The following is an 11,579-nucleotide window of genomic DNA, read 5'->3' on the forward strand; positions in this document are numbered from 1 at the left end:
GAGGAAGAATTCCAATGCATCAACCACAAAATCCTAACATCTATTAAAGTATATCTATAGAGGTTTTCCTTGACTTACATGAACACCATGTAATGTATATCCTCTGCTTCAAATTGTATTTTATGAAAAACTACTACAAGTACAATAAATTAGTAAACAAAATCCAAAAGGCAAGGCTTTTTGTGATATCTTTTATTGTCTGGCTATCCAACTTTTGAGTCAATACCCATTCTCACACCAGGCTGCATGATGTGTGGGCCACACCCTGAAACAAGTGCATCTTCCCCACACCTGCCACACCATGCAAACCATCCCCTACCCCCACCGCACTGTATGGGCCCCTGACATAAGTCACAACCCCACCCCACTGCATCTCACAGCCACCCTCCACTCTCCATTAAACACTGACAGGCCTTGCCACATAGGCCCCCTGTGCATGTAAATGTGCCAGTCACACAGCCTAATTTCCATGGTTTGGTACATGCTAAATAGAAGTGAGTAGGTGGGGCATGTTTCCTGGCAGCAGTCCTGGGTTCAGCACAAAGGCAGTGGATACAAGCCATCTGCCACCAAACAAGATTCTACGCCATCCTACACAGCAGTCATAAAGCACAACCAGTAAAGTGTCTAGTTTCTTAACGTGGGTCCATTTTGGCCTCAAAAAATCCCTAATCCCAATATATCTAGACCTCAGTACTGCACATGATCTAAAGCACTCCTGAACAGCCATCTAAATATCTAACCCCAGCTAAGATCCACTGCAATCCTAGTCTGTTTTGAAAGTGTAAAACCTCTGCATTAAGTCCCTGAATCCTTAGATGAAGAAAAACCAAGCTGAGTGGAATAGAGGGGAGAACAAAAGGACCCACTCCACTTTTGCCAGGAAACAGCAGACCTGGGTTTTGGGCCTACTCAGCTGGAGGAATCCATGTCTCCCATGTCCAGGAAAGGAAGTCAGACCACAAGGCTATGCAGGGCTGAAGGAATTCTTCTTCCTGGTAAAGCTGGACCAATGGATGTAAAGGAAAGTGAGGACAGAAATAGACATTGCCTTTTCAGGCATCAGAACCTTTTGTCACACTACAAATGCCTAAATTTATGACCTTGACAGAATAATAATTTGTGCCACAGATATTTATTTGCTTTAGGATGGGAGAGTGTGGGGAACCTGGAGCTGCCTGTGTTCTCCAGTCACACTCAGTGGAGGTTGGGAGCTTCAAGGCCTGATCCTGTACACCCCAGAAATTCACACACAGAATCAGGCCCCTCAAACCCTGGGAGAACCTGCCCAGATTTTCCCACTTACCAAGACAGATCCCCAGAATATGCTGTCCATTTTCGGAGAACATCAACAGGACATCAAGTGATGCATTTCACACAGTGAAGCAAATCAGCTGTGCCAGCATATATCCCAGCACAGCTGATCTACTTAATTTGGCAACATCTATTTCTAGCCCTAAAGTTATTGGGACCAGAAGGAAAACATGCAAGAGAACCTGATTCTGAGGCCAATGAGGAAGATGTCTCCAAGAGAGAAGCCCTGTATTCTTGCCCCCATTCTCAATCATACATTTTTCCCCCTCAATGACCCAGTCTCTTAAATTCAAAATGCATCCACATTTTCTAACTTTCAATATAAGAAAAAAAACCAACCCACAGGAAATATGGACAGATTTGCAAGGATACAATTTCTGTGCTATTGTATTTATATAAAAATAATATTTAACTGTCACATTCCTATTTGTGCTTTGTCTGGCATCTTTTGTTGGTATTTTTAAGAATGTCATCATATTTACCATAATTAATTATTTTATATTTTATTATAGTTTTATACTAATTTCTTTTTTGTGTGTCTAAATTTAAGACACATGCCATTTTTAAAAGAAATACTTGGTTTATAGTATATCTTAAAATTTGAAAGAACACATTATTTAATACAAAATAAATAAATAAATTTAAATTCTTGTGTCATCTGTATTGTACATACTTGGGAATCTGTATATGATTGGACACCTGAAAAATTGCAACTACTGATTAAACATTAATTTAATTTTGTTGACCCAGTATTGAGCTTTCCCTAAACACAAACATTAAACTAAGCTGGCAATATCATCTAGGAGTGCAATTATCCAAACAAAGTTGTTTGCATGGTATAACATCAGCTAAATCAAGTGGCTAAATCAGAGTTGGTCCATATGAATTATCACAAATTAACACAGCTCAGGATTATGAAATGAATGAACAATAGCCTTTCACATTAAATAGAAGTTAAGTGTACAGAAATTAAAAGTAGATACCAATACCTAAAAAACTTTTTTAAATGTTTGAAATATTTAAAGAACCTATATTTTTTCCCCCCAATCTGACCAAAATAAAATATACTATATTCCTAAAATTCATGCGAGTTCGACTGATCAATATAAGGGAAATTTCAACATTAGTTCTTAATTTATAATACAATTAATTTGATTCTCAGAGTACTGTGATGAAATGGCAAAAATAACAAAATGTGTATATACAAAAATGACAAGACAGGTTTAACACTCAACGATAAAACTTCCATTTGAATTTTGAAAAAAGCTGACTGTGGCAAGTGTGCTTTCATAGAGCAATCAGCCATGACCACATCAAAGACTGCTTTAACTCCATCAAATACCAAGAAGTCTTCCCTCAGTAGCTTAAATTCTCATGAAGGGCATTTGTACCCAAAAGCTTGCAATTAAAGAATTTTTTTGCAAAAATCTTGTTGGTCTAATAAAAGATATCATCTCTAATAGGCATCCTGATTGCCTTTTCCTCTAGACCAATACAGCTACAACCTGGATACCTGACGCATGGACTTCTTTGGCAGCTGCACACGCATGCAGCGGTCAAAAAAAGTTTTTAAATGAATAGGTTATATATAAGTGGAACACAAACAATAAAGAGACTTTGTAAATTTGTGGATTACGAGACAAAGGATAAATAATTCTGTCAGATCACCTGGCAATGCAGGGGAGAATTCCACTTCCCTTTGAATGTCTAAGGCCGTGTGTAGACGAAACAAGGGGCATGTGTGCACGACACTTTAAAGCAAGTGAAATGCTTTTGCACTGCTTTAATGGTGTTGGTGTTTGCACATGCCAGTGGCATATGGCACATTAATTACAGCTGCTGTAGGAAATACAGCACTGTAAGGGACCTTAAATGACTTGGGGCGCAGCAAACTAAAACTCCTCCTACAGCTGCAGAGCAAAGCACCAGGCTCCATGCAGCTTGGGGCTCTGCAGGAAGCCCTGCAGGCAGCCTGGCAGCAGCCTGAGCCTGATCCAAGAAAAGCGGCAAGCCTGATCTCCCCGCTCCCCCTCCCCCCACCGGAGCCTGCCTGCCTACCTGAGCTGTGCAGGGGTCCAGTGCTTCCCTCCATGGCTGCAGTGCCCCCCAGGACTGCCCAAGCCAGATGCCTGTGGGCAGGTGCCACCTGGGGGGGTGGGTAGGCTGCCATGGAAGGAAGCACCAGCCCCAACCACAGTGCAGGGACTGCTCCGCCTGCCAGCAGCTTGCCCTCCCTCCCCTGCCACTGGAGAAGCAGGTAAGTCAGCAGGGTGTGTCCACAACACGGGGATTTAAAGGGCCCTAAATTGATGCAATGTTTTTAAAAAACAACTGCTTCAATTTAGGGCCCCTGTTTCGTCTACACATGCCCTAAGTGGCAGTTTTCTAATCATATACCTGAATGCTTCTTGCCTTGCAGTTGTGCCGTGGATACGTAAGTGTGTATTCAGACTAAGCATCCACAATAGGGCTACACACTGGCCAGGAAAGTGCACATCCAAGTATAAGCACACTTGAATACTTGAAGTACAGGAAAAAGTTCAGGGAGGAGAGGGTATATAGAAGGAGGACCCGTTTCAGCCCCAAGAATTAAGTGGGTCGGGAAGGGTGGGGAACTAAAAAATAAAAAGCTAGGGACAGAGGTTCTGCACCAGAGGTCAGTGATATTTTTGGGCCAAGCACCAAAAACACTCACAATCTCAACTTGTAAGATGTTGGTGTGCCAGGGGAAGTTGGGAGTGAAGTCATGAGGAGCCCGTCATGAGGGGCCCAATCTTTGTTGAGGCAGTGCAGTCCCGGCCCCTTCCCACAGTCTGCCCTGAGGCACACATGCCAAGCAAAATGCTATCACATGCCACACTCTGGCACACGTGCCAGGGGGTGCTGAGCCCTGTTTTAGTCCCCCTTTCCCAGAGAGAATTTGACCCTGAATCTTTCTGACTTCCAAACACAGGGCTTTAACCACCTAGACCAGCAGCCAGCAACCTTTTCAAGGCACAGGTCAGAACATACCACCTGTGGTCTGATGTGGGCCATCATTGGTAAGGGGCTTTCCCTGTGCTGTACCAAATCAAGGCAACTGGGGGATGCACCCGCAGCACAGCTAGGCAAGGGCACAGCTTTCATCTGGTGGGGAGCTATGCCAAGGCCAAGCAGCTGGACAGTGCATCCATACTGCTGCTGTTTCTCCCTCCCCAACTTCCTCCTCCCCACCCTCCCCGCTCCCAGTTGCCATACAAAGGAGCATGAGCATGGATACAGCTTCCAGCTGCCCAATACCAGTGCATCTCCACACAGCTAAAAGCAGTCAGGGAAGGAAAGATAGGTGGCAAGGGGAAGAAGCAGCAGTGACAAAGGCACATCTGGAAGTTGCCCAGCCCCAGCGCACTGTTTAGCCCCAGTACAGGTACAGGCACAAGCAAAGCCCTCAATCATAATTTTCAGTAGACAGGTGAAAGACAGAGCACAAGTGAGCACAAGCACATGTTATTTTTGTTGGCTTGTTAATATCCTTTATTGATTTATTTTTAAAGAACAAAAATAAGAATATAGGACTGAAGGGGACCTCTTGGGTGATGGGAGTCTAATGATCTGCTGCTGCTGGCCATATGTCACGTAATCCTGTTTGTTAATCCATCAAGCAACTTCTCAAGCTATTTATCTCAAGTTGTGTTTAAAGGTACTTCATGGCTCTAACATAGCCAAAACTACTTATATGATCCATTGCATTAATACATATTATGAAGAATCAGCATTACATTCTCATCTACCAGAATGGAAGATTCCTAAATTACAAACAAGCCCATACTTTTGTGTATAAAGGCCAGCATCTTAACCAATCAGCAGTTATTAAATTTCACTTGTTTAGAGGTATTGTGTTTATCAAGGGTTGCCAGGTAATAGTATTTTTTCTAGCCTGCGCTAAAGTCTGAGTTAAAAAAATTAGAGCTATTACAATTAACATATTCTTTACAGCATAACATGATGAAATGTTGTTCTGCATGCATTTTATTTTCATTCTTTTTTCCCTTCTTTTTTACAATTTTCCCCATTTTAACCACCTAATATATTACTGAAGCTCACACAGGTTATAAGGCCAAGTGAACTGCTGCAAAATGTCTTCTTTGTCAGTTAGGAAGTAATTTTTGTCAAGAGGTAGCTTGGTCAGTTAAAATTAAAAAGTACTGGAAGTGAAGTATACATGTTAAATATTTAAATAAATTGTTAAATATGGTGTGTACAAGACTGGTATTACAAGAGGATGGACTGGGTCACAAAGGTGACAACACAGTTGCTCTTCAGATTGTTACACTTGCAAAGTTGTATTTGCTTTGACCAATCCTGTTTCCTCAACCACAAGGGGTCAATGGCCACTGGATATATGTAGCAGAAGACCCGCTGGCCCCACCCCACTCATAACTTATGTTAGGCAGAGAGCCCCTGAGAAGTTGGGAAGTATGAGTTAGGGCTGCACCCCCAGAACAGACACATATTCTTTTCCTCACTCCACCCCACAAAAAATGGAATCATACTAGACCAGGCCCAGGCAATTATTTTGGGCAGAGTTCTACTTACCAAGTTTTAGCAAGCGGTCAAGGGCTGCATGGGTAGCTTCGGCCCTTGCAAGGTGCCCCATCCCCTGATCACCATCTTGTGACTGGAAGTCCCACCCCCTAACCCCTGACCTTTGCCACCAAAAGTCCCTCTCCTAGCCCGGAAGTACTCCTTTCAGCAAGGGGTTTTGCCATCTTGGAACCAGAAAAATACCAAATTATATTCTAAACAGCAAACATCTAAAACATTCATTAATTTGATTTCAAAAAATATTTTATCCTGGTTTACATGCATTTGTGTAGTGTACATAAGGTGATTGTATATAATAGCTTAAAATGAAGTCTTACTCTTGTATACTGGGAGGGAGTGGGTATAGGTTTGTTTGTTGGGGGCTGTGAGTGTTTGGGTATGTAGGGTGTGGGGGAGAATGTGGGTGTGTCTGTGGGGGTGGATAAGTGTAGGAGGTGTGGGTATGTGGAGTGTGGGTGGGTATGGGGTTTGTGGGAGGAAGGGTGGTTGGGGGTGTGAGGGGGTGTGGGTCTGCATGTATGGCAGTATGTGGGGGGGTGCATGTGTATGGTGTGGTGTGCTTGTGGGACTCACCCTACACACAGTCCCTCCCTCCCCACACACACACACGCGCACACACACACACACACACACACACACACACACAGAGTCCCTCTCTACACACACACACCACCCGGGCTACCAGTGTGGGCCTCGTGCTCCCACAGTCCAGTGATGCAGCCATGAGCCATGTGGTGCTGAAGCAGTGCCAGGACAGGAAAACAGGAAAATGGCTGGGGGTGGGCCTGAGCTGCTGCATCCTGCTGATGGCTGCCCCTGGGTCCTACTGCCCCTGGCTCCTGTCATCTTTGACAGCCAGCCAGGAGCAGATAAATATTTTTTACATTTTCTAGGGGCCCCCAAGGACAGGATAGAAAGGCCTGGCAGGGGCCGCATCCAGCCTGTGGGCCATATTTTGCCCACCCCTATACTAGATCTATTCTATGTGATGTCTTAAGGCAACCATAGAAATAGTGGGTGGCATTTGGCCAAAAGATTGACCAACTCTCCCTTCTAGCTCAGGACAGTTAGGTTTAGACATTTCCAGAATCTACCATCACCTCCCTATGAGATTCCTCAAAGGAATAAATGTACAGTTTCTGAGGCCATAAATAACTTAAAATTTTACAAGCCTTGTTTTTCCTTCAGGTAGGATCCAATTGGAACTGAAAGCTCACTCCATTCATAAATATTAAATCATGTCATCGCCTATATCAAATTATTTTGTTCAGTAATGTTTCACCTGTATTTATAAATAATTTTGTAAAATCTGTGTATTTTTAAAAGTTAAATGAATATTTTACTTCCTTTTTCTTGCTTTTTGAATAAGGTTTGTGGCGTCACTTTAGTCCACATGTAGCCAATGACACCCTCAGGAGATCCTGTTGCCCATGTTTTTAGGAAGCTAAAACTGACCAATGCAGTAAAAGTTTTAAAAAAATCTATATATAGTAGAACTTTAAGAAAATAAAATGAAATAATGCCTGACATTTTAGAAATCACTCAAATGATGTAAAAGTGCCAGCAAGTAATCAGATGTTCATCCAGGTGGCCAGGCCATTACTCCAAATGACCTCCTATGTTGATTGCATTCCCAGTTTTCCTAATAAGATTCCCTCCTTGCAATTACTACAGCCTCCCTAATGACCTCCTAGCCTCCCCCAGGAATGTATATTGCAGAGCCCAATTCGGACTCTGCCATGTAAACACAACAAAAGTGCATTCAGGGTGTCAAAAGCCATTAAGCAATGTTCCCCAAGTATTACACATGTGTGCTTCTTGGTATATTTGGAAACAGGCTAACCCTGGGATGAAAATAGGAAGCAGCTCAAGAAAAAGAGTGTACAGGAGTTGGAGCTACAAGGATGTAGGAGAAAGAATCTGGGAAGAGGTAGTGAAGGCTGGAGGTATAGTCAGGCCAGTAAAGGAAGGAATCTAATAATTTTATTATCTGGCAAATCGGGGAGCACCTGATTTACTAGATAAACCTCAGGCAGACTGAATACATCTTCACAGCAATTTTTTAAATTAAATTGTTAATATTCTTTTAGCATTTTAAATGTCTTTTTTCCCTTGACTTACAGTATTGGTCCATAACAGTTCTCCTCAGATATATGCAAATTGGATGGCATAAATATTACTGTATAGTTTTTAAAAGCTCTCATATACAAGGTAGGAGGCAGGGTGGACCTACACCATAGAGAGTAACTAAATCAGAGATGCATAAGTTTTCATGAGTCCAAACTCACTTCATCAAATGCTGACTTCTAACCAACACAGCTAACTACCTCTCCCCTCTCATACTATATCAGTCACTACTTGGGAATTACAACCAGTATGAAATCTTCTCACCTTTCACCTCCACATGCCAGGCTCAAGTCTCTGGGTAACCAAGGAAAAGAAAACAGTCCCATGAAGTGGATTTGCCCTAATTACAATAAATGGGTTCAGACTAATTAAGGGCTAGAGTCTACTACCCTCACAGTGAATCATCCCCTACTCAAGGAGTAGCCCTATTTAAATCAGTACAATATGAATCATGATAACTGATCATTCCATAATATAACTGATTAATTTACTATTATAGAACTATGATAAATGCGAGCTATTGAATAAAAACTTTAAAAACAGATTTTAGAAGCACATGTGTTAGAACTGACAGAGAGGTTTGCAATACGTTCTTTCAATTTATGACAAACTTAATAGTTACTTGTAAATGGAGTAGGTACAACAGTTTTACATATACATGGTTTTTATGTCACCGATATCCTTCATGCAATGAAAAATTCTGCTTTATAGGTAATAAGAGTTCTCATAGGTAATGAAAGCTGTAAGCAGAAAAAAAGTTCTCATACTTCTTCTGCCCTTGCTGCCAGAGTCTCAAAGCACTTTCCTGGAGAGAATGAATATGCAGGAAAAGGATTGTGTTGGTATAGTGTTTAGTTTGGGCAGGATTTTAGTTTTGGATTACTTTACTTTTGTTTGTTTCTTTGTTTGTTTTACTTCTAATTACAACAGCACTAATTAGGTGTGCTTCAAAAGCAAGATCAGTGCTTTTGGACGCACATTAATATCATCTCTTCTTTGGACAGTTTACTTTTTTAGTTCATTTCTAAGGGCTAGATTAAGTGTGTAGGCACAGATCAAGTATAGGGTGACAAATATTGACACATGCTAGAAAAACCACTGGGAGAAAATGTTATACCCCTTTCAAGTCTAATTTCTCTGTGGCTCTCTTTTTCCACTGTGCACCAAGGGGGAGTAGACTGCATCTCAGCCTTTTATAGGATGCAGTGCATTTCCCCTGATTATGGTTGCCACCTCCATCCATTATTGTCTCCATCCTCCCTATTCATGTGGCTGCCTTTCCCAATGCTCAGACCTATGGCTTTCCTCCTTTCACTTTCCTAAGTGGAAACAGCTTCTTAAATTGTGCTATAATAATTACACAATCAGATTTTTAAAGGGAAACTACTGTTTTACATCTATGTGTTAGACCTGCCACCCAAACATCACAGCTGATATCATAGCTTCCACACTCCATCCTTCTCCTCTGCCACAGCTGGAAGATGGTTTAAAGTGTTGTTGACTTTTTTTACCACTGGTAAAATAAAAATATCAATAAAATAAAAATATTAATAAGAGTGCCAATAACCACTTTTTGATAAACACTGGAAAAATATAGGTCCCACATTATAAGTTTAGAACACTCAATCTGTAAAATAAAACATCAAAATAATAGGCAATATCTACTCTGTAACATCCCTTCATTTAAAGGCAAAGCAGCAGCATTATCTCAGGGCCCTGCTACACATTCAAATGAAAACTGGATAGAAATAAGCTATTCACATTGTCAGCACTAATTTTATAGCTGGTTAGCTCTTTTTATAGTCACTTTTATCCTATGATAACTATTTGCACGTGTGGCTGGTCTAAATTTATTGCACGATTCACCAGTTAATTGCACAATAAATTACTTTACATGTGTAGCCAGTCTAAATTTATTGAGTGGTTCGCCAGTAAATTGCATAATATATGCAATGGGTAACCAGAACCATACTGAAAAACAGAAGGGGCTGACAAATATGACAAAAAAGAAGGAATAAAAAACAACTAGGAGGTGTCTGCAAAGACTTTTTAGTTATTTGTAGGGATCTACCTAAGTCACGCTGTGCAGTGGCTCCTTTCATCTTGTTCTTTTCTCTATACATCCCCCCTACCACCAATTGGCAGAAGGGCCCCGGCAGCCCTGCTGCTTGCTCCGGATCAAGAACAAAGATATCAATGGCACAAAAACTACATATATGTAAAACTATTGTACCTACTCTATTTACAAGTAATCATTAAGTTTATCATAAACTGAAATAAGTTATTGCAAACCTCTCTGTCAGTTCTAACACATGTGATTCTAAGATTGGCTTTCAAAGTTTGTTTGTATTCAGTAGCTAGCGTCCATCATAGTTCTATAATAATAAATTAATCAGTTATTATTATGGATCAAGCCCTGCTGCTTGCTGCCCCAGAGGCAAAAAACACGGTTTGAAACATGCTGGGATTTCTGCCTCCCAGCCAATCAGCACCAAGCAAAAAGGCTGCTAGGACCCCTCGGCCAATTAGTGATAAGAGGCAAAAAACACAGCATATTTAAAACTGTGGTGTTTGCCTCCTGGCCAGTCAGGAACAAGCAGTGAGATCACCAGGGAACCTGTGCCAATCAGTGGCAGGGTGGCGCACAGCAAAAAGAGCAAAATTAAAGGGCTTGTAGCACTTACGGCACAATTTAGGTAAATCCCTAGTTATTTGTTCTCGGCCAAAGCAGCAGAGGGAGAGGTTTCATATATTGTTGTGCCTTAGTCTTTCCCCAGGTACTTTTGTTACCTTAGTCTTACCCCTCTTGCCCAAAGAGGGGTTGGAAGAGGAATAAAAGAAACCAAGTTAGTACAATATTGGCAATACCCCGGTATGAAGAAAGAGGCCTGATGGGTTTCCACTGAAGTCAGTTGGAGACCTTCTTGCTTCAGTGGAAGCAGGATCAGACCCAGGGGGAACCAGTGCTGACTGCTGAGCAACAGAAAGACTGGGGGCTTCTCCCCCCCGCGGTCTCTCCTTACAGACCTTGTAGAAGCAGAGAACAGGAGAGCACCAGGCCCCCATGGGGCCATACCATTATTTCCCCTATTCTGTCCCCATGCATTTCAGGCCAAGGGGTGCCAGGGCTTCACTGGAGCAGTGGCACAGCCCTGCTGCACAGCCCTTTCCTGCAGCACAATCCTGCTGAGTGTCAGGCTTATTTGTCACCTTCTAAAACCTGTGGGCCCAACCCACCAAGTCTTTCATAGGCCTCCCTTCAGCAAAGGAAAAGGAGGCAATACACTTCTTGGGGCAAATCATGAAAAAACAGGGAGAAGAGTGCCAGTCAGAGGTTCAAAACAGGTGTGCCGAGTGGGGACACGGAGCAGACCACACAGGACGGTGCCCACTAGCCCTCAAACAAGTCCAAGGAGCCAGTGCACACTTCCCAGTAATAGTCTGGGTCAGGGCCACCCCTAGGCGTAGGTGAGTAGGAAGGCTGGTCCAGGTCCCGCGCTTCAGGTGGCCCCACAGACACTGCCATACAGGCTCTGCTGCAGCCACCGCCGGCT

General features: G+C 42.4%; 1 protein-coding gene across 3 annotated transcripts in view; it reads right to left on the reverse strand.

The window, feature by feature from the left end:
• The window catches only part of ADAMTS20 (ADAM metallopeptidase with thrombospondin type 1 motif 20), a 178,580-nt gene that overhangs the window by 163,974 nt on the left and 3,027 nt on the right, over window positions 1–11,579 (reverse strand). The gene's annotated exons all lie outside the window — the stretch shown is intronic.

This window comes from Crocodylus siamensis, chromosome 4 (genome assembly GCF_052110815.1).
Source record: "Crocodylus siamensis isolate JL-2025a chromosome 4, ASM5211081v1, whole genome shotgun sequence".
NCBI classification, from domain to species: domain Eukaryota; kingdom Metazoa; phylum Chordata; order Crocodylia; family Crocodylidae; genus Crocodylus; species Crocodylus siamensis.